The sequence below is a fragment of the Rana temporaria genome (genome assembly GCF_905171775.1).
Source record: "Rana temporaria chromosome 2 unlocalized genomic scaffold, aRanTem1.1 chr2a, whole genome shotgun sequence".
In the NCBI taxonomy this organism is placed as follows: Eukaryota; Metazoa; Chordata; class Amphibia; order Anura; family Ranidae; genus Rana; species Rana temporaria.
The window spans coordinates 266104-292925 of record NW_024404405.1 but is presented as its reverse complement, the minus strand read 5'-3'; the positions used below and the strand labels follow the sequence as shown (position 1 = coordinate 292925).

The 26822-nt window shown below is 48.4% G+C and overlaps 2 protein-coding genes across 2 annotated transcripts in view; one reads left to right on the top strand and one right to left on the bottom strand.

Annotated features, from left to right (window-relative positions):
- Positions 1-24437, bottom strand: part of LOC120921532 (zinc finger protein 84-like) — a 35324-nt gene extending 10887 nt beyond the window's left edge. The window contains exon 1 of the mRNA XM_040334031.1: positions 24160-24437. The gene's annotated coding sequence lies outside the window, so the exon portion shown is untranslated. The remainder of the gene's footprint in view (positions 1-24159) is intronic.
- LOC120921534 (zinc finger protein 850-like) overlaps positions 1-26822 on the top strand; it is a 260049-nt gene that overhangs the window by 100660 nt on the left and 132567 nt on the right. The window lies entirely within an intron of this gene.

Below are 26822 nucleotides of genomic sequence, written 5' to 3'. Positions count from 1 at the left end.
CATCCTGGAGTTCCTGGGTTGAGAGACTGGAACAGTATTTCAGTGCAAATGCCATCCCAGACAACAGGCAAGTAGCAGTGTTTCTGACAGTGGTTGGGGCCAAGACATATGACACTCTGAGGGATCTCCTTTCCCCTGTAAAACCAGCAGCTAAGACATTGGCAGAGCTGCTGACACTGCTAGAGGATCACTTCCAGCCTAAACCATTAGAGATTGCAGAAAGATTTCGCTTCTATCAGAGGCAGCAACAGACAGGTGAAGAGATTAAAGTTTATGTGCTCGCCCTTCGCAGACTAGCCTCGACCTGTTCTTTTGGGGACTACCTACCTACTGCACTGAGAGATAAGTTTGTCATGGGACTGAATTGTGAGTCAACACAAAAGAGACTGTTAACAGAGAAAGACCTTACTCTTACAAAGGCAATTGAGATAGCTTCAGTGATGGAAATGGCTGTGAAAGATACAGAGGAATTGAACCCCCAGAGCAGAAGGGAAGAGGTGAAGCAGGAAGTTTTCAGGACAGCAGTCAAACCAACTGCTGCAAACTGGAAATACAGACCCCCACCGAGCCGGGGGTCAGCTTGCTACCATTGTGGGAATACAGACCATGATTACAAAGTCTGCCGGTTTAAGGATCAGACCTGTCATAATTGCGGTAGGACCGGCCATCTGAAACGAGTTTGCCGTAGCAAGAAGGTGCGAGATAAACAACCTCTGAACCCCAAGACTAAGACATATATGGTGGGAAGATATACATCATCATCTGAGTCAGAGGATGAGCAAGTGCTCCACAGGTTAGACATACATCATATGCATTCAGCACCCTCCGCAATGACTGTAGATGTAACCGTTGAGGGAAAGAAACTTAAGATGGATGTAGACACAGGAGCAGCAGTTTCAGTTATCACCCAGAAACAATGGAGACAACTTCAGACCCGAAAAACTGTCCGCCCAACACCAATCAAACTGCAGACATACTCAAAGCAGATACTCCACCCACTGGGTTACGCAAAAGTAAAAGTATTGTACAAGGGTCAGACAAAGAGACTGCCATTATATATCCTAGAAAATGGGGGACCCCCTCTCTTCGGGAGAGACTGGATTGCTCACTTTGGTATGCCAGACATCGCCATAAGTCCCTGTAACACCGTTACCATTCCATTAGGAGATAATGAGAGATGGGTGGTGTCCCTGAAGCAGCGGTTCCCAAAGATTTTTGATGACCAGTTGGGAAAAAATAAAGCATGACTGTGTGAGACTCAAGCTGAAACCCAACGCTCAGCCTAAGTTCTTCAAAGCTCGGACAGTACCTTTCGCACTCCGAGCAGGTGTGGAAGCAGAACTAAGTCGGCTGGAGGAACAAGGTGTCATCTCAAAGGTAGAGCACAGCGAGTGGGCATCACCAGTTGTACCGGTAAAGAAATCGAATGGGGACTTGCGCATTTGTGGCGATTTCCGCATGGCACTGAACTCTCAACTGGAAATAGACCAGTATCCCCTACCCAGAGTAGATGACATTTTTGCCTCTCTTGCAGGAGGTCAAAAGTTCACCAAGCTTGATCTCAAACAAGCATATTTACAGTTTGAGGTCCATCCTTCTTCCCGCAAGTTTCTGACCATCAACACCCACAAGGGACTGTATCAATATAATAGGATGGTGTTTGGGGTAGCCTCTGCCCCAGCCATTTGGCAACGAAAAATGGACGAGATTTTGGCGGACATTCCTTTCACTCAGTGCCTGCTAGATGACATGCTCATTACAGGTCGGACCGACCAGGAACACAAGCAGAATGTGGAGCTTGTGTTGGCGAGACTCCAAGAACAGGGTCTGAAAGTGAACTTGGCAAAATGCCAATTCATGGTGCCTAAATTGGAGTTTTGTGGCCACCTTGTGGATGCAGAAGGTATACACACCACGGAAGCCAAGGTTGATGCTTTAGTCAAAGCTCCAGCCCCAACCAACGTCCAGCAGCTGCGATCATACCTTGGCTTGCTGAACTATTACCACAAATTCCTGCCAGATCTGGAACACACCTTGTTTCCGTTGAACAAGCTTTTGGAGAAACACTCCAGATGGGACTGGTCGGCTGCATGCCAACGTGCTTTTGAAGTTTCTAAGCGGAAGCTGTTGGCGTCACGCATGCTCGTGCACTATGACCTCCAGAAGCCTCTCACCTTGGCTTGTGATGCCTCACCCTATGGTCTGGGGGCGGTACTATCTCACATCTTACCAGATGGGTCAGAAAAACCAGTGGCATTTGCCTCCAGGTCTTTGACAAAAGCAGAAAGCAATTACTCACACATTGACAAAGAGGCTCTTGCGCTGATATGGGCAATTAAGAAGTTTCATCTTTACCTGTATGGTAGGGAATTCACCATACTGACGGACCATAAACCACTCCTTCAGATCTTTAGCCCTGACAAAGGCATCTCCCAGACTACTGCGGCCCGCCTCCAACGCTATGCCCTATTCTTGGGGGCATACAGCTACAAAATTCAGTATCGTGGTAATGATGCCAATGCTAATGCGGACGCTATGTCCCGACTGACAGGGAGGTCCATGGACTCTTCTCCACCGGTCAAGAGTTGTCGTTACACCAGCCTGTCCTTCTTGTCTTCTGGGGAGATAGCAGCCCATACAACCAAGGATACCTTTCTGAAAACCATACTCTCCTGGGTACGTTCCGGTTGGCCTGCTACTGTCACACAGGAGTATGAACCTTATTTCCGTAGGCGTATGGAATTAACTGTGGCTGGCAACTGTGTTTTATGGGGAGACCGAGTGATCATTCCACAGACCCTCCGGAGACACATTCTGGACTTGCTACATACTGGTCATCCCGGGAGCACACGTATGAAACAAAAGGCCAGAGGCTATGTGTGGTGGCCAAACCTAGACTCAGATATCACAACATATGTGAATGCTTGTGCTGGATGTGCACAAACGGCAAGAGACCCTCCTCGAGGGTGCGTCCAGCCCTGGACTTGGCCCACGGTTCCTTGGTTTCGCCTACACTTGGACTTTGCTGGCCCGATCAGAGGACACACCTTCTTGATCATAGTGGACGCCCATTCAAAGTGGCCTGAGGTCATTCCTGTTACTCAGCCAACAACTAAGGCAACGGTTTCCATACTGTTACATCTCGCTGCTACGTTTGGATACCCCAGAGAAATCGTCACAGACAACGGTGCACAATTCACCAGTCAGGAGTTTCAGCATTTCCTGACTGCCCACAACATCAAGCACAAGTTGACCGCACCTTACCACCCGGCTACAAATGGTCAAGCAGAGCGCTTTGTGCAGACTTTTAAACGCTACTTCAAAGCTACAGTGGCTGCAAGTAAACAACAGTCACTGTCACCCCAGCAGCTGGACTACTTCCTTTCTGCTTACAGAAACACACCACATGCAACCACTGGGAAAACTCCAGCAGAACTCCTTCTGGGGCGGCAGCCATGGACTGTTTTGGATATGCTCCGCCCTCAAACAGTCCAGGAACATGTACTACAGTCCCAAGACAAAATGGTCAAACACAACGAGCTCCCCCGATTCACAGCCCAACAAAAGGTATGGGCCCGATCTTATGGGGCTTCCAACACCCGTTGGCTTCCTGCTGTCATTGCAGAGACTTTGGGACCCAAGATGTACAAGGTCCGCCTGGAAGATGGTTCCATTTGCAGACGTCATGCGGACCAACTGCGTCCTCGTTCTCAACTGCCCGAATCCCTGATGCCAGCTGAACCACCAGTGTCTCAAGGATCTGCTCCCAGCGAATCAGGATGCACAGAGACTGATGATTGTGGGGACTCTGAACTTTTGAACTCGTCTCCAACAGAGCCCTCCAGCTCTGGTCCGGAGGTCTGTTTACCCTCTGAGCTGGGGGATCCCTTCTTGGCCCCGCCGGTACCCATTCCGGCCAGCCCAGTATCCTCCGGTCCCGAATCGCTGGATGCCCGGCCTCAACGATACTGTCGCCCTCCTGACCGGTTTCAGTTGCAAGAGCGGTTACGAGACTTTCGACGGGGCCGACGGAAGTGATCCGATGACATATTAACCCCGCAACGGTTCCTGGAAGCTTGAAGTCCCATAATTCTCCTGTGTTTGGAGGACTGTTATTGGACAGCTATCAGTTAATGTTTTGTGCCTGTTATTGTTTTGTTGTGTTTTTTTTTTTTTTTTTTTAGGGATGGATGGAAGGTGTTATACCTGAAGGGTTTCACATGTACTGGCACTTTAAGGCTGGCTCCACCCAGCAGTGATGACAAGGGTCAAGGGGCATAGTAGCCATCTTAGAGAGAGCACATGTAGGAAGAGATAACCTGTAATGTCCTGAGATGCATGTTCTAGGGTACAGCCTGTACTGAATAAACATCCATTGTACCAGACCAGAGTCTTGTGTCCCTCTCAACACAGAGGATATAACACATAGACACATCACCTAGCACTACACTTATTTAGACACTTAATGTCCTTGATACTCATTGGAATGTCTTATGTTTATACTCTAAACTGACCCACTACTGTCAGTGTTATACATATACTCTTCGTACATTATTTATTATTTATTATGATTTTTTACTCTGTCACGTTAAGACAAATCACTTATTCCATGTATCTTATTTATACATGAGGTACAACACAAGGCACAGTATTTATCGTTGAATTCTTGCACTCCTAGTTATTTAATGTTATCTAACTTATACTATTATTATTTCACCATTGTTTTCAATCTTATTGATGTTATGGATCTGAATATATGGCCCTGCTCTACAATATATGATATGGAATCTATTCTATTCTATTCAATATTAGCTGTCTGTCCCACCCCCCCTACCTACCTCTGTCCTAATTCAGGTCTGGGGGTTTTTTCTCCCCCCCTCCCTCCTTTCACATATACGATCTAACTGGTTTATGATAATGAAGCCCCAAATGTAATATGACTGGCCCCTGCCAGATATAATCTATGTATGTGTATATATATATCTCATGTGGGATACATACTGATGGTACTGCTAATGACTATCTGACCTATGTCTAAAGAACAAAGTATATATCATATATAACTAACTTCTTCCTTTTTGTGAAATATGAGAAACGTTTTAATTCTTTTTTATTTGTCTCTTGATTTAGATAAATATTTTAATTCTGTATCCAGCGCACCATCCTTGTTAAATCAGGGGTTGATGCGGTCTCTTCCACCTATGGTAATGTATTGGCCATGCATGTGCGGTACAGCATTAGGCTGTGATATGGTTCCTTGAACCCTATGTTTCAATTCCCCATCTGAGCTGTAATTGCCTTTTTTTGTTCCCCCTTGTTTCCCTCTTTTTGTTTTTTATTTTTTTCTAATTTTCCCATAACATCCGCATATACCCACTAGGCTGATGGGAATCCGGATTATCAGTGATATATTGTTTATCACTGACGCTTCCCATCTCCCTTTTCTTGCCAACTTTCCCACTGGCCAAAAAAATTATTTTTAAATGTATCCGCCCTACTGGGCGGACTCCACGGCGGACTTGGCTAACTGTATGCACTGGATGACGGCGCTATACGTCCAGGCCGCCGCCCACGTGGGGTATGGTCACGTGCTGCGGAGACGCTTGTATGGTTTGTGGCGTCACACTGCCCTCCCACTCTTCTCCGGACCTCTCCCATTGGGCGCTCTGTTAGTGGCACACGCCCCTTCCATCCACCACTCTACAATGCATCACGTCTGACGTTCCGATCACATGACGGGTGATCAAAGATGACGTCACGAAAGGACGCGACGGGGAGACGTCTACACGGCTGTCTCCCTGTTTAGAATCAATTAAGGGGCTATATAAACCTGTCGCCTGCAGAGACACAGCTGTATCGGCGTCAGCATTTCCATTGGGGACAGGCGTGGACTCGTGTGCTAACTGGGCTGCAGGTACATATGCCATTTTGGATATTTCTCCTATAGAGGTCTTGGTACTATGGCTCTAATGCCACTAATGGCCTCTATATACTTATACTTTCTATCTATTTATGTGTATATATTTCTTTCATTTTTAGGATTTTGTCTTGGCAATCTTATACTATATCCTCTGCCTTATGGAATGAGGATCCATAGACTGCCTTGTTAGTTTTACCTACTTCCTTACCTGCAATCAGCCCAGTATATTCAGCACTGAATTACCACGCATGTACACCCCCGGATCTGAATTCTCATTGCTTACCAGCAATTGACTGCCCGTATACCACTATTTTTATATTTTCGTGTTTATGGTGAGTCCACGTCCGTATACATTATGTATGGTTTGTCCCTTGTATTCAAATCCCCCCCTCCCCTCCCTCCCTTTCTCTCTCCTGTGACACAATAGTAATACATCAGTACATGTTTAATTTAAAACTCATATTGTCTACAGATTACACCCCCACGGTTAGACTGGATCGAAACATTCTGTATATGCCCAGCCACTGTGGGGTTAATACACGATTGTCGCTTGTGTACTCCCAACGCGGCCTATCTGTAAGTCTCCCATATCCTTTATATATACTTACTATAATCACTTCCCCCTTATTCATACTTTTTCTCTTTTTCTTTTTCCTCTTTTTTCTTTCCCTTTCTTCTCAACCTCTCCTTCCTCTTCCCCTCCCCCCCCTCCTGCCCCTCCGTGTCAATCGGTGTCATGCTTCTCTCTTTTCCCTCATTCTTCTCAGTGGGATTTTGGTGACACGCTGCTTCTTTGCTCTGCCGCACATGCATTGGTGAATGCAGAATGTTTTATTTTTATAGGTTTATGCATTATTGTTTTCTTTTATATTTTGTAATATATGTCATATTTGTATGTGTATAATTTATACACTATTTTCTATATATGTATACTTGTAAACTTAACCTGTTTCTTGTATATATGTTTCACTAGATGCAATATCTTATGCTCCTGAGGAAGCGCTAAGCGCATAACATGTAGAGCAAGCCCTCCATTAACCTCCGGAATACTACACGGGATATACAACTCAACACTGTACCTGTAACTGTGCTTTGGAAACGAAGCTTGTGCACAATAAGATTGTATATTTGTTGCTATTACCCTTGTAGTACCAGTCACTGACCTAATTTCTATGGGCCAGATCCTCAAAAGAGATACGCAGACTTAAGTGCTGTTCAGTCTGTGTGTAACTTTGGAAACGATCCTCAAAAGGCTTTTTCCAAAGTTAGGCAGAAGATCCGGCATGTGTAATTGAATTACACTGCCGAATCTTAGGATGCAGTACCGCATCCGCCGCTGGGGGCATTTCGAGTCGAAATGCCGCTTCTAGTATGCAAATTAGCACTTAAGGCGATCCACAAAGCTTTCCAGCTTCGTTTTTTCGCCGTAAGTGTTATTTTGCAAGTGTAAAACTAGGGCTGATGTTACAAAGTGTAAACTAGTCACACCATGTAAAAGCCCATTCCAGCGACGGCATTTGGTATGCATTCCCGAGGGAGAACTCCACGGCAATTTGTAAAGACAAAACCGGCATGGGTTCCCCCCCAGGAGCATACCAGGCCCTTAGGTCTGGTATGGGTTGTAAGGGGACCCCCCTACGCCGAAAAATCGACGTAGGGGGTCCCCCTACAATCCATACCAGACCCGTATCCAAAGCACGCTACCCGGCCGGTCAGGAAAGGAGTGGGGACGAGCGAGCGCCCCCCCCCCCTCCTGAGCCATGCCAGGCCGCATGCCCTCAACATGGGGGGGTTGGGTGCTCTGGGGCAGGGGGGCGCACTACGGGCCCCCCCACCTCAGAGCACCCTGTCCCCATGTTGATGAGGACAGGGCCCCTTCCCGACAACCCTTGCCATTGGTTGTCGGGGTCTACGGGCGGGGGCTTATTGGAATCTGGGAGTCCCCTCAAATAAGGGGGCCCCCAGATACCGGCCCCCCACCCTAAGTGAATGGATATGGGGTACATCGTACCCCTATCCATTCACCTGGAGGCAAAAAGTTAGTTAGTAAACACACAACACAAGGCTTTTTAAAATAATTTATTATTCTGCTCCGGATGCCCCCCCTGTCTTCTTTATTAGCTCTATTAGCAGGGGGGGCTTCTTCTTCCGCTCTCCGGGGGTCTTCCACTCTCCGGGGGTCTTCTCCGCTCTCCGGGGGGGGCTTCTCCGGACTCCGGGGGGCTTCTTCCATCTTCTCCCCTCTTCCGCTGTTGACTCGGCGAACCCCGGTTCTTCTGCAGATGTCCGGTGCCTTCTTCAGCGCTGGCTGCCTGCTATCTTTGTGTGTTAGCTCAATTTCTAACAGGCAGCCGGCAAGGTCTTCTGTGACGTCAGGGTCTTCTCTTCTGTTCTTCTCCCCTCTTCCGATGTTGACTCGTCGCCTGTTGTCGCTGTAATGATGGAAGCGCGCCTTGCATCCCATTTATATAGGCATCACCGTCCCATCATGCTCCGGCAGGTACCCACGTGGTGGGTGCCTACCCACGTGCACCCACCACGTGGGTACCTGCCGGAGCATGATGGGACGGTGATGCCTATATAAATGGGATGCAAGGCGCGCTTCCATCATTACAGCGACAACAGGCGACGAGTCAACATCGGAAGAGGGGAGAAGAACAGAAGACCCTGACGTCACAGAAGACCGCGCCGGCTGCCTGTTTGAAATTGAGCTAACACACAAAGATAGCAGGCAGCCAGCGCTGAAGAAGAAGGCACCGGACATCTGCAGAAGAACCGGGGTTCGCCGAGTCAACAGCGGAAGAGGGGAGAAGATGGAAGAAGCCCCCCGGAGTCCGGAGAAGCCCCCCCCGGAGAGCGGAGAAGACCCCCGGAGAGTGGAAGACCCCCGGAGAGCGGAAGAAGAAGCCCCCCTGCTAATAGAGCTAATAAAGAAGACAGGGGGGGCATCCGGAGCAGAATAATAAATTATTTTAAAAAGCCTTGTGTTGTGTGTTTACTAACTAACTTTTTGCCTCCAGGTGAATGGATAGGGGTACAATGTACCCCATATCCATTCACTTAGGGTGGGGGGCCGGTATCTGGGGGCCCCCTTATTTGAGGGGACTCCCAGATTCCGATAAGCCCCCGCCCGCAGACCCCGACAACCAATGGCAAGGGTTGTCGGGAAGAGGACCTGTCCTCATCAACATGGGGACAGGGTGCTCTGAGGTGGGGGGGCCCGCAGTGCGCCCCCCTGCCCCAGAGCACCCAACCCCCCCATGTTGAGGGCATGCGGCCTGGCACGGCTCAGGAGGGGGGGGGGGCGCTCGCTCGTCCCCACTCCCTTCCTGACCGGCCGGGTAGCGTGCTTTGGATACGGGTCTGGTATGGATTGTAGGGGGACCCCCCTACGTCGATTTTTCGGCGTAGGGGGGTCTCCTTACAACCCATACCAGACCTAAGGGCCTGGTATGCTCCTGGGGGGGAACCCATGCCGGTTTTTTCTTTGAAAATTGGCATGGAGTTCTCCCTCAGGAATGCATGCCGAGCGACGCTGTCATTTTTTTTTTTTTCCCCGACGCAACTTTTTTAAGCCGTCGCGATCCTCAAAACTCGGCGTAACGTAAATTTGCGCATGCACAGTACGGCCGGCGCGGGAGCGCGCCTCATTTAAATGGGACTCGCCCCATTTGAATTGGAACGCCTTGCGCCGGCGGGATTTTAGTTACACAGCCTGAAATTTCTAGATAAGTGCTTTGTGGATCGGGCACTTAGGTAGAAACTTTAAGGCAGTGTAACTTAAATGGGATTTTTTAAGTTACGCCAGGTTTTTGTGGATCTGGCCCTATATTCTGATTTTATGTCTGTTTGATTTTATGATATTTCATATTAATAAATTTCTAGTTTTCTATACAAAATTGTACTGTGTGCCCTCAAAGCCCAATTTAATAGTTCCTCGCTCAAATTCTTGTAATATCGGGGCGTTGGCACACCATTCATAGGTGCATTCGCAGTATCACCCTGCGACTTATGCACGGTAAAATAGGGCCCCTCTTCTCCTAAATTTGACATAATGTACAAGGATTCAACTCACCAAACAAAAGGAAAAAGGCCTTTCTACAATATAAAAGATTGGATGCTAAGATAGTAATGGTACAAGAGACACACTTTATGAAGGACTCCCACCCTACATTTTTCCACAAAGCATTCAACCAATCATACTACACTTCTTCCCCCACCAAAACGTTAGGAGTCGCTATTTTTTCATCACTTATTCCCCATAGACGTGCAGCAAGTCCATAAGGATCAGGAGAGCAGATTCATTATCATCAAAGGTACGCTCTCTGGTAGAGATATCACAAACGTGTATGCCCCCCAATGAAGCTCAATCTACATTTTTCACACAATTCTTCATTAAATTGCAACAATTCCACTCCCCACATATTATTCTAGGTGGTGACTTTAACTCAGTACCACAACCAAACCTGGACAGAAGTAAACAAACCCAAAACTCTAAAACCTTTTCAAAGACAACTACTTCTCTCCTACATGATCTGCAATTGATAGACACATGGGGGTAGATTCACGTAGAATGGCGTATGTTTGTGCGGGTGTAACGTATCCTATTTACGTTATGCCTCCGCAACTTTTACAGGCAAGTGCCGTATTCTCAAAAAAAGTTGCGGCGGCGTAGCGTAACTAGGCCGGCGTAAGCCCGCCTAATTCAAATTGTGAAGAGGTGGGCGTGTGTTATGTAAATTAACCCTGACCTGACCTGATTGACGTTTTTCACGAATGGCGCATGCGCCGTCCGTGGAATTTCCCAGTGTGCATTCCTCCAAAGTATGCCTCAAGGACGTCATTGGTTTCGACGTGAACGTAAATGACGTCCAGCCCCATTCACGGACGACTTACGCAAACAACGTAAATTTTTCACATTTCGTTGCGGGAACAACGGCCATACTTAACATTGGTATGCCGCATATACGCCTTACGCAGGGGTAACTTTACGCCGGGAAAAGCCTAACGTAAAGGGCGTAACTGTACTGCGTCGGCCGTGCGTACGTTCGTGAATTCGCGTATCTAGCTGATTTACATATTCTAGGCGTAAATCAGCGTACACGCCCCTAGCGGCCAGTGTAAATATGCAGTTAAGATCCGACGGCGTAAGAGACTTACGCCAGTGGGATCTAATAGAAATCTATGCGTAACTGATTCTATGAATCAGGAGCATAGATAGGACCGGCCGGACTCAGAGACATGACAGTGGGCCAGATTCACAAAGGTTAGCGGATCTTTAGATCCGTGTAACCTATGTGTTTTAAGATCCGCCCTCGCAAGTTTGTGAGGAAAGTGTCAAATTCACAACACACTTACCTACAAACTTGCGACGGCGGATCCTAACTCCCCCAGCGGAATTCTAATTCCGCGGCTGGGGGAGTGTACTATTTAAATCAGGCGCGCTCCCGCGCCGATTTAAATACGCATTCGCCGTGAAGGGAATTTCCCGGCGTGCATTGCTCCCACTGACGTCGCTAGGACGTCAGTGGTTTCGATGGGTACGCAAACTACGTAGTTCCGTATTCGAGAACGACTTACGGAAACGACGTAAAAAAAATACAAATCGACGCGGGAACGACGGCCATACTTAACAATACTTACCCCTGCTTTTAGCATGGGTAAGTATACGACGTGTACCGCGCTACGGAAACGACGTAAGAACACAGCGTCGGGTCCGCGTACATTAGTGAATTTCGCGTATCTCGCTGACTTACATATTATTCAGTGTAAATCAGCGGGAACGCCCCCGGCGCCATTTTTAAATCCAAAAAAAGATCCGACAGTGTAACACAGTGTAACACTGTCGGATCTCAGCCCTATCTATGCATAACTGGTTCTATGAATCAGGTGCATAGATAGGACCAGTAAAAATCAGAGATACGATGGTGTATCTGTAGATACACCATCGTATCTGCTCTGTGAATCTGGCCCATAGTATCTGGAGATACGCCGTCGTATCTCCTTTGTGAATCTACCCCATGGAGAGCTTTGAATATAGTTGCAAGAGATTATACATTTTATTCACATCCACATGACTCATACTCACGAATAGACCACGGGCCAGATCCACAAAGAAGTTACGTCCACAAAACAAGATACGACTAAAGCTGGGCTAGATCCGACTGACTTACGTCTTAGTACACCGTCGGATCTAAGGTGCATATTTACGCTGGCCGCTAGGTGGCGCTTCCGTTGATTTCTGCATTGAGTATGCAAATTAGCTAGATACGCCAATCCACAAACGTATGTCTGGACGGCGCATTTTTTTGCATCGTTTACGGGCACAAGTGGATGCAAATGGTGGGCACACTGGCTGCGTATGATGGGCACAAGTGGCTGCATATGACGGGCACAAGTGGCTGCGTATGACGGGCACAAGTGGCTGCGTATGATGGGCACAATGTCTGTGTATGGCGGGCACACTGGTTGCGTATGATGGGCACAAGTGGCTGCATATGTGGGCACAAGTAGCTGTGCATGGCGGGCACAAGTGGCTGTGTATGACAGGCACAATTGCTGCGTATGACAGGCACAAGTGGCTGCATATGGTGGGCACAATGGCTGCGTATGATGGGCACAAGTGGCTGCATATGGTGGGCACACTGGCTGCGTATGACGGGCACAAGTGACTGCATATGGTGGGCACAACTGCTGCATATGATGGGCACAAGTGGTTGCATATGGTGGGCCCACTGGCTGCGTATGTGTCAGGACCATTAAGGTAAGTACTCACCGAGGCCGAGATGCTGAGGGCGGCTCACCTTTGCGACCCTGTGCAGACCACTCCCTGGAGTTAGAACAGAGGAGGGACGGCACAAGGAGGCACCGGTGCCGGGAGCTGGTAGGCAGACTTGGTGCAGCTGACGAAAACAAGGCAGGTGCAGAGGACTGGAGACAGTCGTTGATCAGGCAGGAACAGGCAGGCAAGTCCAGAAGGGACCAACAGGAAACAAAGGCAAATCCGGGTCACAGGCCGTGGGTCAGGAGTTGGAGAGATCAGAGGAAGTCCGTGAGAGCAAGCCAAGGTCAAGGGGCAGGAGACAACAGCAAATCCGATAAGCAGGCAGGGGTCAAGTGTAGGAGACGGCAGAGAATAGTCAAGGTCCAATCCGGGTCAAACAGGTCAGGGCATTCAGGTTTCAAGGTTCTCTCACAGGGTAAAGCTGACAATGAACCAGCAATTAGCAAAGGGGAAGGGGCTGGCTTAAATAGGCCGCACTGGCCACTGATTGGTCCACAGAAGTACAGGTTCAGAACCAGGCTCCATCGGACAGCACACAGAATAACACTGAGCAGTGGCTCAGAGACAAAGAGCCGGACCTGAAAATGGAGAGGTCCCAGGTTCGATTCTACCCAGAACCAACTGGCGAATTTGACCCTGAAAGGTCGGTGCCCTGACAGTGCCCCCCTCCTAGGGGCGGACTCCGGACGCCCAAACTGTCCATTAGTTCCGGATGCTCCTGATGGAAGCTCGGATAGAACAGGGAGCATGTAGATCTTTACTTTTTCTTTTTGGGCTTAGTTGATCCTGAAGTTCTGGTAGGGGGTGCCCTCCTCGCTTGTAAAGCTCGTTCAAATATCTCCAGTTCCCAATTACAAACCATGGTACCATTTGAGGCATATGTGCAGTCTGGAGGGAGAACTTCACTTGGGGAGATATGATCTGGAATTTCAACTGGGGACACAGGAACCGAAGACACTGTAACTGGGGACACAGGAACCGAAGACACTGTAACTGGGGACACAGGAACCGAAGACACTGGAACTGGGGACACAGGAACCGAAGACACTGTAACTGGGGACACAGGAACCGAAGACACTGGAACTGGGGACACAGGAACCGAAGACACTGGAACTGGGGACACAGGAACCGAAGACACTGGAACTGGGGACACAGGAACCGAAGACACTGGAACTGGGGACACAGGAACCGAAGACACTGGAACTGGGGACACAGGAACCGAAGACACTGGAACTGGGGACACAGGAACCGAAGACACTGGAACTGGGGACACAGGAACCGAAGACACAGGAACTGAAGACACTGGAACTGGGGACACTGGAACTGGGGACACTGGAACTGAAGACACTGGAAAGGTAGGTACAGGTTCTGAGGCATAGAAAAAACTCCCAATAGTACCCAGCTGAAGAAGCTTTGGCCGAGGTGGGCGAGTTGGGCAGAGCGATATAAGGTGCCCGCTAGCACCACAATAAAAGCAAAGTCCATAGCCTCTCCTCCGCTCTCTTTCTACCTCAGATAGGCTGGACCAGATGGCCCCGATCTGCATGGGTTCTTCCTCCTCCAAGATAGGCGTGTGTGCATCCACAGAAATGTCAAGACCTTGTGATGGGGAAACTTCCAGGCTGGGCACATACGGAGTCTCATAATTTGGCACACACTGGGCTGGCTGGAGGTCATAACCGTACTGGGGCTTCCTATCCTTGGGTACCCGTAGGCCCCGTGAACTAAGAGCAGACCTGGGAGTGCTGGTCCTCTTGGAAGCAGGCATATATGAGTCCAGAGCAGACATGAACGTCTCCCAGCTGTCCAAGACTGGACTTTTTTCCTGCAGCAGCAGGTGAGCCCACGATTTGACCTGCCCTGTTAGCAAGTTGACGGAGGCTCTAACCTTAATATAGTCCGTGGCATAGGTCCTAGGTTTAAGGGTGAACAATAGCTCACAGTCGGTTTTAAAGCACAAGAAGGATGCACGGCTACCATCAAATTTTTCTGGCATGACAACAAAAGGTTCATAACATGCTGGTTCCGGGGCTGGGCGTGTTGTCCCTTTACATCTTTGGACCTCCTGTTGTAATTCCTGAATAGTATGGTTCAGGCTGGAGACTTGCAGAGCCAGGGAGGTGAGCATCTTGTACAAGTCTGCGGACTCCATATTATTAGTTAGTCCATTATGTAAGGGTTTACCTTCTTGCAAGTTTTGAACGGCAACCGTCAAAACAGACACCTGTTGACACAGGTTTTCAAGGGGTGAGCATGCCCTGTCGGCCTCAGACATAATGGCTGGTTCGTACTGTCAGGACCATTAAGGTAAGTACTCACCGAGGCCGAGATGCTGAGGGCGGCTCACCTTTGCGACCCTGTGCAGACCACTCCCTGGAGTTAGAACAGAGGAGGGACGGCACAAGGAGGCACCGGTGCCGGGAGCTGGTAGGCAGACTTGGTGCAGCTGACGAAAACAGGGCAGGTGCAGAGGACTGGAGACAGTCGTTGATCAGGCAGGAACAGGCAGGTAAGTCCAGAAGGGACCAACAGGAAACCAAGGCAAATCCGGGTCACAGGCTGTGGGTCAGGAGTTGGAGAGATCAGAGGAAGTCCGTGAGAGCAAGCCAAGGTCAAGGGGCAGGAGACAACAGCAAATCCGATAAGCAGGCAGGGGTCGAGTGTAGGAGACGGCAGAGAATAGTCAAGGTCCAATCCGGGTCAAACAGGTCAGGGCATTCAGGTTTCAAGGTTCTCTCACAGGGTAAAGCTGACAACGAACCAGCAATTAGCAAAGGGGAAGGGGCTGGCTTAAATAGGCCGCACTGGCCACTGATTGGTCCACAGAAGTACAGGTTCAGAACCAGGCTCCATCAGACAGCACACAGAATAACACTGAGCAGTGGCTCAGAGACAAAGAGCCGGACCTGAAAATGGAGAGGTCCCAGGTTCGATTCTACCCAGAACCAACTGGCGAATTTGACCCTGAAAGGTCGGTGCCCTGACAGTATGACGGGCATAAGTGGCTGCATATGGTAGGCACACTGGCTGCGTATGACGGGCAAATGTGACTGCATATGGTGGGCACAACTGCTGCGTATGACAGGCACGAGTGGCTGCAAATAGTGGGCATACTGGCTGCGTATGACGGGCACAAGTGTCTGCATATGGTGGGCACAAGTGGCTGCAAATGGTGGGCAAAAGTGGCTGCAAATGGTGGGCACAATTGCTGCGTATGTTGGGCACACTGAGTGCGTATGACGGGCACAAGTGACTGCATATGGTGGGCACAAGTGACTGCATATGGTGGGAACAAGTGGCCGCAAATAGTGGGCACAATTGCTGAGTATGATGGGCACACTGGCTGCATATGGTGGGTACACTGAGTGTGTATGACGGGCACGAGTAACTGCATATGGTGGGCACAATTGCTGTGTATGACGGGCACACTGGCTGCGTATGACGGGCACAATGGCTGCATTTGACGGGCACAGTGAGGCTACAATTGCTCCCCTAAATTTTTGAGCACCAGCCGCCATGGTTACAGACACTGCTATAGCATTTTCCCTGACCTCCTGTATATGTATTTTGCTCCCACAGGCTTTTACTTTTCCTGCACCTGCCATTAATATAAACAGGGCCCGCCCCCTTCAGCAGAGCAGGCTCGGGGTGGGGCGGCTCTATATTTTTTCTCGACCTCGGGACCAAGCAGGCTAGTGTGTGTTAGGGACGGGTCTGGAGGCGGTGCTGCCGATTATGTCATTAAAAATCGTTCTCCGCCCGCCCACCCGAGTCTATGATTTTATCTTGATCCGCCCGCTCGCCTGCCCACCCGAGTCTATGATTTTATCTTGATCCGCCTCCGCCCGCTCGCCTGCCCACCCGAGTCTATGATTTTATCTTTCTCTGCCTCCGCCCGCCCACCCGAGTCTATGATTTTATCTTTTCCCCCCCCCCCCCCCCCCCCCCCCACACGAGTCTATGATTTTATCTTGATCCGCCTCTGCCCGCCTACCCCAGTTTATGATATTCCCGGACAAAAAAAAAGCATTGGCGCATGCGCCGTGGACCCACGGTCAGCTGTGCTCCTGATGTAGGAGCACCGAAAGTGACGCGGTACGATTTTTTCACAGGTCCGAGGATTTTTTACAACACCGGAGTCTCTATGATGGTCATAGGCCGGGCACGATGTTATGACATCATGCCCAGCCTCTGTATTCAAACGAACAGCGTTGCCTCGGCTGGGAATCAGAGATCCTTTTTTATTTTTTTATTTTAGGCTTCCCAGCCTAGAGGTGAGATGTGAGGTCTTATTGACCCCTCCCCCATATCTCACTGTAAAGAGGTCCTGTCACGTCTTATTCATATTAGGCCCCATGCACACGGGACGCCGGTGCAAACTCTGCTAAACACACATTTATAAAGGCTAAAACCTGTGTTTTGCCGTGAATTTTGCGGCGTTTTACCACGTTTGCATTTAGTTAAGAAACATCATAAGACCCCCCTAAGCTCAAAAAACAGTATTATTTAACCATTTCAGCCATTTTGTGAGACCAGAGTGAGTAGCAGCTGAGAGAGCAGAAGTGTACTTGTATTTAGCGTGTCACTTGCCACGTCACCTGCCACAAGTTGTGAATTGTCCACTGGCCACGTCACCTGCCATGTCACCTGGCCACGTCACCTGCCACAAGTTGTGGACCATCCACTTGCCAAATCACCTGGCCATGTCACCTGCCACAAGTTGTGGATTATCCATTTGCAACGTCACCTGCCACAAGTTGTGAATTGTCCACTGACCACATCACCTGCCACACGTTGTGGATTGTTCACTTGCCACATCATCTGGCCACGTCACCTGCCACAAGTTGTGGATTGTGCACTTGCCACATCACCTGGCCACTCCACCTGCCACAAGTTGTGGATTGTCCACTTGCCACATCACCTGGCCACATCACCTGCCATGTCACCTGGCCACATCACCTGGCTACAAGTTGTGGATTGTCCACTTGCCACGTCACCTGGCCACGTCACCTGGCCACAAGTTGTGGATTGTCCACTGGCCACATCACCTGGCAATGTCATCTGGCCACAAGTTGTGGATTGTCCACTTGCCACATCACCTGCCACAAGCTGTGGATTGTCCACTTGCCATGTCACCTGGCCAGGTCACCTGGCCACGTCAATTGGCCACGTCACCTGGCCATGTCACCTGGCCACAAGTTGTGGATTGTTCACTTGCCACATCACCTGGCCACGTTACTTGCCACACCACCTGCCAAGTTGTGGATTGTCCACTTGCCATGTCACCAGGCCATGTCACCTGCCACGTCACCTGGCCACATCACCTGCCACGTCACCTGGCCACATCACCTGCCACGTCACCTGGCCACGTCACCTGCCACAAGTTGTGGATTGTCCACTGGCCACGTCACCTGGCAACGTCAGCTGCCACAATGCAATGCAAGAAATTATTATTTTTTCAGTTTTTTTAATGGTTTTTCATAATTTTCCATAATTTTTGAGATTTCTAATGTAAAAAAATAGGTCACCTTCAAACACGCCTATAAACGAAATCGCGGCAAAAAGCTGGTACCGCGTTTTGCCGCGTTTAGCGTCTGAAATGCGAAAACTTTTGCGTCTGAACCCATTTTTTTGCTTCTGGAAAAACAAGGTTAAACTCAACTGCCTAAAAACTTCAATAAAGGAGACTGTGTGCATGGACACATAGGATAACATTGAATGTGTTCAGGGGCAGTTGAAAAAGCTGTCCAACTGCCTCTGAACTAGGGATGAGCTTCGACTCGAACATTGCCTGTTCGGCGAACAACGAACAATTTGGGGTGTTCGCAGCAAATTCGAAAAGCCGCGGAACACCGTTAAAGTCTATGGGAGAAATCTAAAGTGCTAATTTTAAAGGCTAATATGCAATTTATTGTCCTAAAAAGTGTTTGGGGACTCAGGTCCTGCCTCAGGGGACATGTATCAATGCAAAAAAAGTTTTAAAAACTGCCGTTTTTTCGGGAGCAGTGAATTTAATAATGCTAAAAGTGAAACAATAAAAGTGAAATATTCCTTTAAATTTCGTACCTAGGGAGGGTGTAAAGTTAGCATGTGAAAAAGCGCATGTTTCCCGTACTTAGAACTGTCTCTGCACAAAGTGTCATTTCTGAAAGCCTAAAACCGGACTCACGGCCGCTCCTGGCAATTCAGAGAGAATTCATTCATAAAAATAAAAAAAAATTGCGTGGGGGTCGGTCCCCCCAAATATCCATTCCAGACCCTTCAGGTCTGGTGTGGAATTTAAGGGGAACTCCACCCCAATTTTTTTTTTTAAATGGCGTGGAGTTCCCCCAAAAATCCACACCAGACCCCTTATCCAAGCACGTTAACCTGGCCGGCCTCAGAAAAGAGGGGGGGGACAGAGTGCGGCCCCCCTCTCCTGAACCGTACCAGGCCACATGCCCTCAACATGGGGAGGATGTCCCCATGTTGATGGGGACAAGGGCCTCATCCCCACAACCCTTGCCCGGTGGTTGTAGGGGTCTGCGGGCGGGTGGCTTATCCCCCTCTGACGCACCCTCTTCTACATCACCGGGGATGCCTGGCTTCCCCCTTGCGTCAGAGGGGGCGCGGTCACGTGATGGGTGGCCCCGCCTCACCAATAAAAGAAATGTCAGAGCTTTAGCCACGCCATTCGCCGGGCTGTGTCCGGCGGAGAGAGGAGGCGAGCGATGCTGCGCTGTGGATCCCGGAAGATCTTCTCATCGCTGGACCGGGGATCACCCGTCGCTGGATACAGACAACGTTGGAGCAGGGAGCCGGGACCGAGTGGATTACCACCGCTGGATTTTTTTTCTTTTTTTTTTTATTAATAAAGGACTTTTTTCCATGGTGTGTGTGTGTTTTTTACAACTATTTACACTTCCTTCGTGAAATGGTAGGTGTACAATGTACCCCATTACCAATTCACATATGGGGGGGGGGCAGGATCTGGGGGTCCCCTTTGTTAAAGGGGTCTTCCAGATTCTGATAAGCCCCCCGCCCGCAGACCCCTGCAACCACCGGCCAGGGTTGTGGGGATGAGGCCCTTGTCCTCATCAACATGGGGACATCCTCCCTATGTTGAGGGCAAGTGGCCTGGTACGGTTCAGGAGAGGGGGGGCGCACTCTGTCCCCCCCTCTTTTCTGCGGCCGGCCAGGTTAATGTGCTCGGATAAGGGGTCTGGTGTGGATTTTTGGGGAAACTCCACGCCATTTAAAAAAAATTGGGGTGGAGTTCCCCTTAAAATCCACACCAGACCTGAAGGGTCTGGAATGGATATTTGGGGGGAATCCCATGTCATTTTTTTTTAATTGACAGCGGGGTTCCCCCTAATATCCATTCCAGACCTGAAGGGCCTGGTAATTGAATTTGGAGGGACCCCACGCTTTTTTTTTTATGAATGAATTTTCTCTTAATTGCCGGCAATTCATTATAGCCGGAAGTCCGGTTTTAAATGACTTTTTTTCCAGAAATTACACTTTGTGTAGGGACAGTTCTATGTACGGGAAACATGCGATATTTCACATGCTGACTTTACACCCCTCCCCCCCGGTACAAAATTTAAAGGAATATTTCACTTTTATCATTATTAAATTCACTGCTCCCGAAAAAACGGCCGTTTTTAAAACTTTTTTTTGCATTGATACATGTTTCCTGGGACAGGACCCGGGTCCCCAAACACTTTTTAGGACAATAAATTGCATATTAGCCTTTAAAATTAGCACTTTAGATTTCTCCCATAGACTTTAACAGGGTGTTCCGCTGCTTTTCGAATTTGCCGCGAACACCCCAAATTGTTTGTTGTTAGGCGAACAGGCAATGTTCAAGTTGATAATGAGTTCAACTCGAAGTCGAAGCTCATCCCTAGTGCAAACTATAGAGCATAAGTGCAGTACACACCAAGTCGGTTTAGGTGCAAACTACAGAGCACATGGGCAATACAACACGTGAGAACACTGCATCTAGCACAATCAACTGCCTGACAGATTAGGAAGAACTGATCTAACTGAACTATACAGTGTATAAATATATGTACAACACCTAGGATGTATATATATCCTCTACACACTGTGAGCCAGATTCAGATAGGTCAGCGGATCTTTAGATCCGCACAACCTATCTGATTTACGTTACGCCGCCGCAATTTTTTGAGGCAAGTGCTTTATTCAGAAAGCACTTGCCTCTAAAGTTGCGGCGGCGTATTGTAAATCCCCCGGCGGAAATCAAATTCCGCGGCTAGGGGGCGTCTAAAATTTAAATCAGGCATGTCCCCGCGCCGATCGAACAGCGCATGCGCCGTCTGCAAATTTTCCCAGCGTGCATTGCTCCAAATGACGTCATTGGTTTCGACGTTAACGTAAATTACGTCCGGCCGTATTCGTGAAAGACTTACGCAAACAACATAAAAAATTCAAAACTCGGCGCGGGAACGACGGCCATACTTAACATAGGATACGCCGCACTTACCCCTCCTATAGCAGGGGTAACTTTCCGCCGGAAAAAGCCGAACGCAAACAAGGTAAAAAAAAACGCTGGGCGGTCGTTCGTTTCTGAATCGGCGTAAATGCTCATTTGCATATTCGACGCGTAAAAGATACGGAAGCGCCACCTAGCGGCCGGCCTGGAATTGCAGCCTAAGATCCGATGGTGTAAGCCACTTACACCTGTCGGAACTTAGGCATATCTATGCGTAACCTGATTCTATGAATCAGGCGCATAGATACGACGGCGTATCAGGAGATACGCCGTCGTATCTTCTTTCTGAATCCGGCCCTGTAACATTAACTGACTAGCCTGCCTGCTCTATCTAGCTAGAAAAAAAAAGACAATGGGGCAGATCCACAAAGATCTGCCCCGGCGCAGCGTATCAGAGATACGCTGCACCGCCGTAACTGACTTGTGTTATCTTCGAATCCTTAAAGATTTCGCGCCGAAAGTTACGGCGGCGTAGTCTATCTCTGGCGGCGGAATTCAAATCGGCGATTAGGGGGCGTGTTTCAATTATGGCTCTCCGTGCTGACGGCGCTGTGATTGGCTAAGCATGCGGGTCATAGAGCATGCTTGGCCAATCATCAGTGCGCAATGCCGCAGTGAATTATGGACCGTGACACGTTACTCGAATTTGACGCAAATGACGTGTTTTGTTCGTATTTCGACAAACGATCAAACATACGATGTTCGAGTCGAACACGAAGCTCATCCCTAGACATGAGGACACACAAGACATGGAAGACCCTCCATAGACATGAGGACACACGAGACATGGAAGACTCTCCATAGACATGAGGACACACGAGACATGGAAGACTCTCCATAGACATGAGACATGGAAGACTCTCTATAGACACGAGGCATGGAAGACTCTCCATAGACATGAGGACACACGAGACATGGAAGACTCTCCATAGACATGAGGACACACGAGACATGGAAGACTCTCCATAGACATGAGGACACACGAGACATGGAAGACTCTCCATAGACATGAGGACACACGAGACATGGAAGACTCTCCATAGACATGAGGACACACGAGACATGGAAGACTCTCCATAGACATGAGGACACACGAGACATGGAAGACTCACCATAGACATGAGGACACACGAGACATGGAAGACTCTCCATAGACATGAGACATGGAAGACTCTCCATAGACACGAGACATGGAAGACTCTCCATAGACACGAGACATGGAAGACTCTCCATAGACACGAGACATGGAAGACTCTCCATAGACACGAGACATGGAAGACTCTCCATAGACATGAGACATGGAAGACTCTCCATAGACATGAGACATGGAAGACTCTCCATAGACATGAGACATGGAAGACTCTCCATAGACACGAGACATGGAAGACTCTCCATAGACACGAGACATGGAAGACTCTCCATAGACACGAGACATGGAAGACTCTCCATAGACACGAGACATGGAAGACTCTCCATAGACACGAGACATGGAAGACTCTCCATAGACAAGAGACATGGAAGACTCTCCATAGACACGAGACATGGAAGACTCTCCATAGACATGAGGACACACGAGACATGGAAGACTCTCCATAGACATGAGACATGGAAGACTCTCCATAGACACGAGACATGGAAGACTCTCCATAGACACGAGACATGGAAGACTCTCCATAGACACGAGACATGGAAGACTCTCCATAGACACGAGACATGGAAGACTCTCCATAGACACGAGACATGGAAGACTCTCCATAGACACGAGACATGGAAGACTCTCCATAGACAAGAGACATGGAAGACTCTCCATAGACACGAGACATGGAAGACTCTCCATAGACATGAGGACACACGAGACATGGAAGACTCTCCATAGACACGAGACATGGAAGACTCTCCATAGACACGAGACATGGAAGACTCTCCATAGACATGAGACATGGAAGACTCTCCATAGACATGAGACATGGAAGACTCTCCATAGACACGAGACATGGAAGACTCTCCATAGACACGAGACATGGAAGACTCTCCATAGACATGAGGACACACGAGACATGGAAGACTCTCCATAGACACGAGACATGGAAGACTCTCCATAGACACGAGACATGGAAGACTCTCCATAGACACGAGACATGGAAGACTCTCCATAGACACGAGACATGGAAGACTCTCCATAGACACGAGACATGGAAGACTCTCCATAGACACGAGACATGGAAGACTCTCCATAGACATGAGACATGGAAGACTCTCCATAGACATGAGGACACACGAGACATGGAAGACTCTCCATAGACACGAGACATGGAAGACTCTCCATAGACACGAGACATGGAAGACTCTCCATAGACATGAGACATGGAAGACTCTCCATAGACATGAGACATGGAAGACTCTCCATAGACACGAGACATGGAAGACTCTCCATAGACACGAGACATGGAAGACTCTCCATAGACATGAGGACACATGAGACATGGAAGACTCTCCATAGACACGAGACATGGAAGACTCTCCATAGACACGAGACATGGAAGACTCTCCATAGACACGAGACATGGAAGACTCTCCATAGACATGAGACATGGAAGACTCTCCATAGACATGAGACATGGAAGACTCTCCATAGACACGAGACATGGAAGACTCTCCATAGACACGAGACATGGAAGACTCTCCATAGACACGAGACATGGAAGACTCTCCATAGACACGAGACATGGAAGACTCTCCATAGACATGAGGACTCTCTCTTCCATCGTATTCCTTATATGTGTTTTCCCTCCACTGAACTGTCACACGTGTTACATTGTTTCTCTGGTGACAATTGTGTGACAATAAAATGTCACTTTGGTGGAAGTCATCCTGACTCTTCAACTATCAAACCAAATCCTCGGGAAACGTCTAAAGATCCTGAAATATGAATTGTATCTTCCGATATTTTACACTTACCTGGCGGCACTTTTATTGGCTGTTCCTGGAAAGTGACATCTTTGTGTTCAGAGGGGAAATCTTCCCTCCACTGCTGTCTGCACATCACCAAGAGACCCCCCCTCCCCCGTCCTCCCACCACTGGACACACCCCCCCGACCAACACACCAATCAGGAAGAGTCCTCCACCTTCTTCTACATTTCACAGGGAAGTCTGACTCCCCGAGATAAGGAAAAGCTTCTCCTAGGACAGCGCCCTCTCCAGATAACACCCTCCATGGGGGAGGGGCACCTTCATACACACCGGGGGGGGGACACAGACAAGACTCACCTCCACTCTATAATATACAATGTATACAGGACATGCTGGGACTTGTAGTCCTCCTGTGTATAATATACAATGTATACAGGACATGCTGGGACTTGTAGTCCTCCGGTGTATAATATACAATGTATACAGGACATGCTGGGACTTGTAGTCCTCCTGTGTATAATATACAATGTATACAGGACATGCTGGGACTTGTAGTCCTCCTGTGTATAATATACAATGTATACAGGACATGCTGGGACTTGTAGTCCTCCGGTGTATAATATACACTGTATACAGGACATGCTGGGACTTGTAGTCCTCCGGTGTATAATATACAATGTATACAGGACATGCTGGGACTTGTAGTCCTCCGGTGTATAATATACAATGTATACAGGACATGCTGGGACTTGTAGTCCTCCGGTGTATAATATACAATGTATACAGGACATGCTGGGACTTGTAGTCCTCCTGTGTATAATATACAATGTATACAGGACATGCTGGGACTTGTAGTCCTCCGCTCTATAATATACAATGTATACAGGACATGCTGGGACTTGTAGTCCTCCGGTGTATAATATACAATGTATACAGGACATGCTGGGACTTGTAGTCCTCCTGTGTATAATATACAATGTATACAGGACATGCTGGGACTTGTAGTCCTCCTGTGTATAATATACAATGTATACAGGACATGCTGGGACTTGTAGTCCTCCTGTGTATAATATACAATGTATACAGGACATGCTGGGACTTGTAGTCCTCCGGTGTATAATATACAATGTATACAGGACATGCTGGGACTTGTAGTCCTCCGCTCTATAATATACAATGTATACAGGACATGCTGGGACTTGTAGTCCTCCTGTGTATAATATACAATGTATACAGGACATGCTGGGACTTGTAGTCCTCCGGTGTATAATATACAATGTATACAGGACATGCTGGGACTTGTAGTCCTCCTGTGTATAATATACAATGTATACAGGACATGCTGGGACTTGTAGTCCTCCTGTGTATAATATACAATGTATACAGGACATGCTGGGACTTGTAGTCCTCCTGTGTATAATATACAATGTATACGGGACATGCTGGGACTTGTAGTCCTCCTGTGTATAATATACAATGTATACAGGACATGCTGGGACTTGTAGTCCTCCGGTGTATAATATACAATGTATACAGGACATGCTGGGACTTGTAGTCCTCCGCTCTATAATATACAATGTATACAGGACATGCTGGGACTTGTAGTCCTCCGGTGTATAATATACAATGTATACAGGACATGCTGGGACTTGTAGTCCTCCTGTGTATAATATACAATGTATACAGGACATGCTGGGACTTGTAGTCCTCCTGTGCATAATATACAATGTATACAGGACATGCTGGGACTTGTAGTCCTCCTGTGTATAATATACAATGTATACAGGACATGCTGGGACTTGTAGTCCTCCTGTGTATAATATACAATGTATACAGGACATGCTGGGACTTGTAGTCCTCCTGTGTATAATATACAATGTATACAGGACATGCTGGGACTTGTAGTCCTCCGGTGTATAATATACAATGTATACAGTACATGCTGGGACTTGTAGTCCTCCGGTGTATAATATACAATGTATACAGGACATGCTGGGACTTGTAGTCCTCCGCTCTATAATATACAATGTATACGGGACATGCTGGGACTTGTAGTCCTCCGGTGTATAATATACAATGTATACAGGACATGCTGGGACTTGTAGTCCTCCTGTGTATAATATACAATGTATACAGGACATGCTGGGACTTGTAGTCCTCCTGTGTATAATATACAATGTATACAGGACATTATATATATTACACAGTGGTGTTGCTAGGGGGTGGCTTCTTGGGTTATAGCTCAGAGTCTTTTACTGGGTAGGTACAGTCCAACAATTAGCAGGTATGTCCCGGTCCCGGGCACCTTCATTCTTGGACACTGCATTGTCCCTGGATGAACCTCCACTCTCTCTTTCATTCCCTCTCACCCACCCCCCCCCTCTCTCACCTGTCCTAACCCCATGCAAAAAACATGCAAAAAAAAACATAAATTCATCAGTGACCATGACAAGCAGTGGCAGTACGTTAATTCATTCATGCCTGTAGCCCTCCTTTATTGCAGAAATACTACAGGCGAGGGTCAGAGACTGCAAAACGTACTACAGGCGAGGGTCAGAGACTGCAAAACGTACTACAGGCGAGGGTCAGAGACTGCAAAACGTACTACAGGCGAGGGTCAGAGACTGCAAAACGTACTACAGGCGAGGGTCAGAGACTGCAAAACGTACTACAGGCGAGGGTCAGAGACTGCAGCTGTAGTACAGGCGAG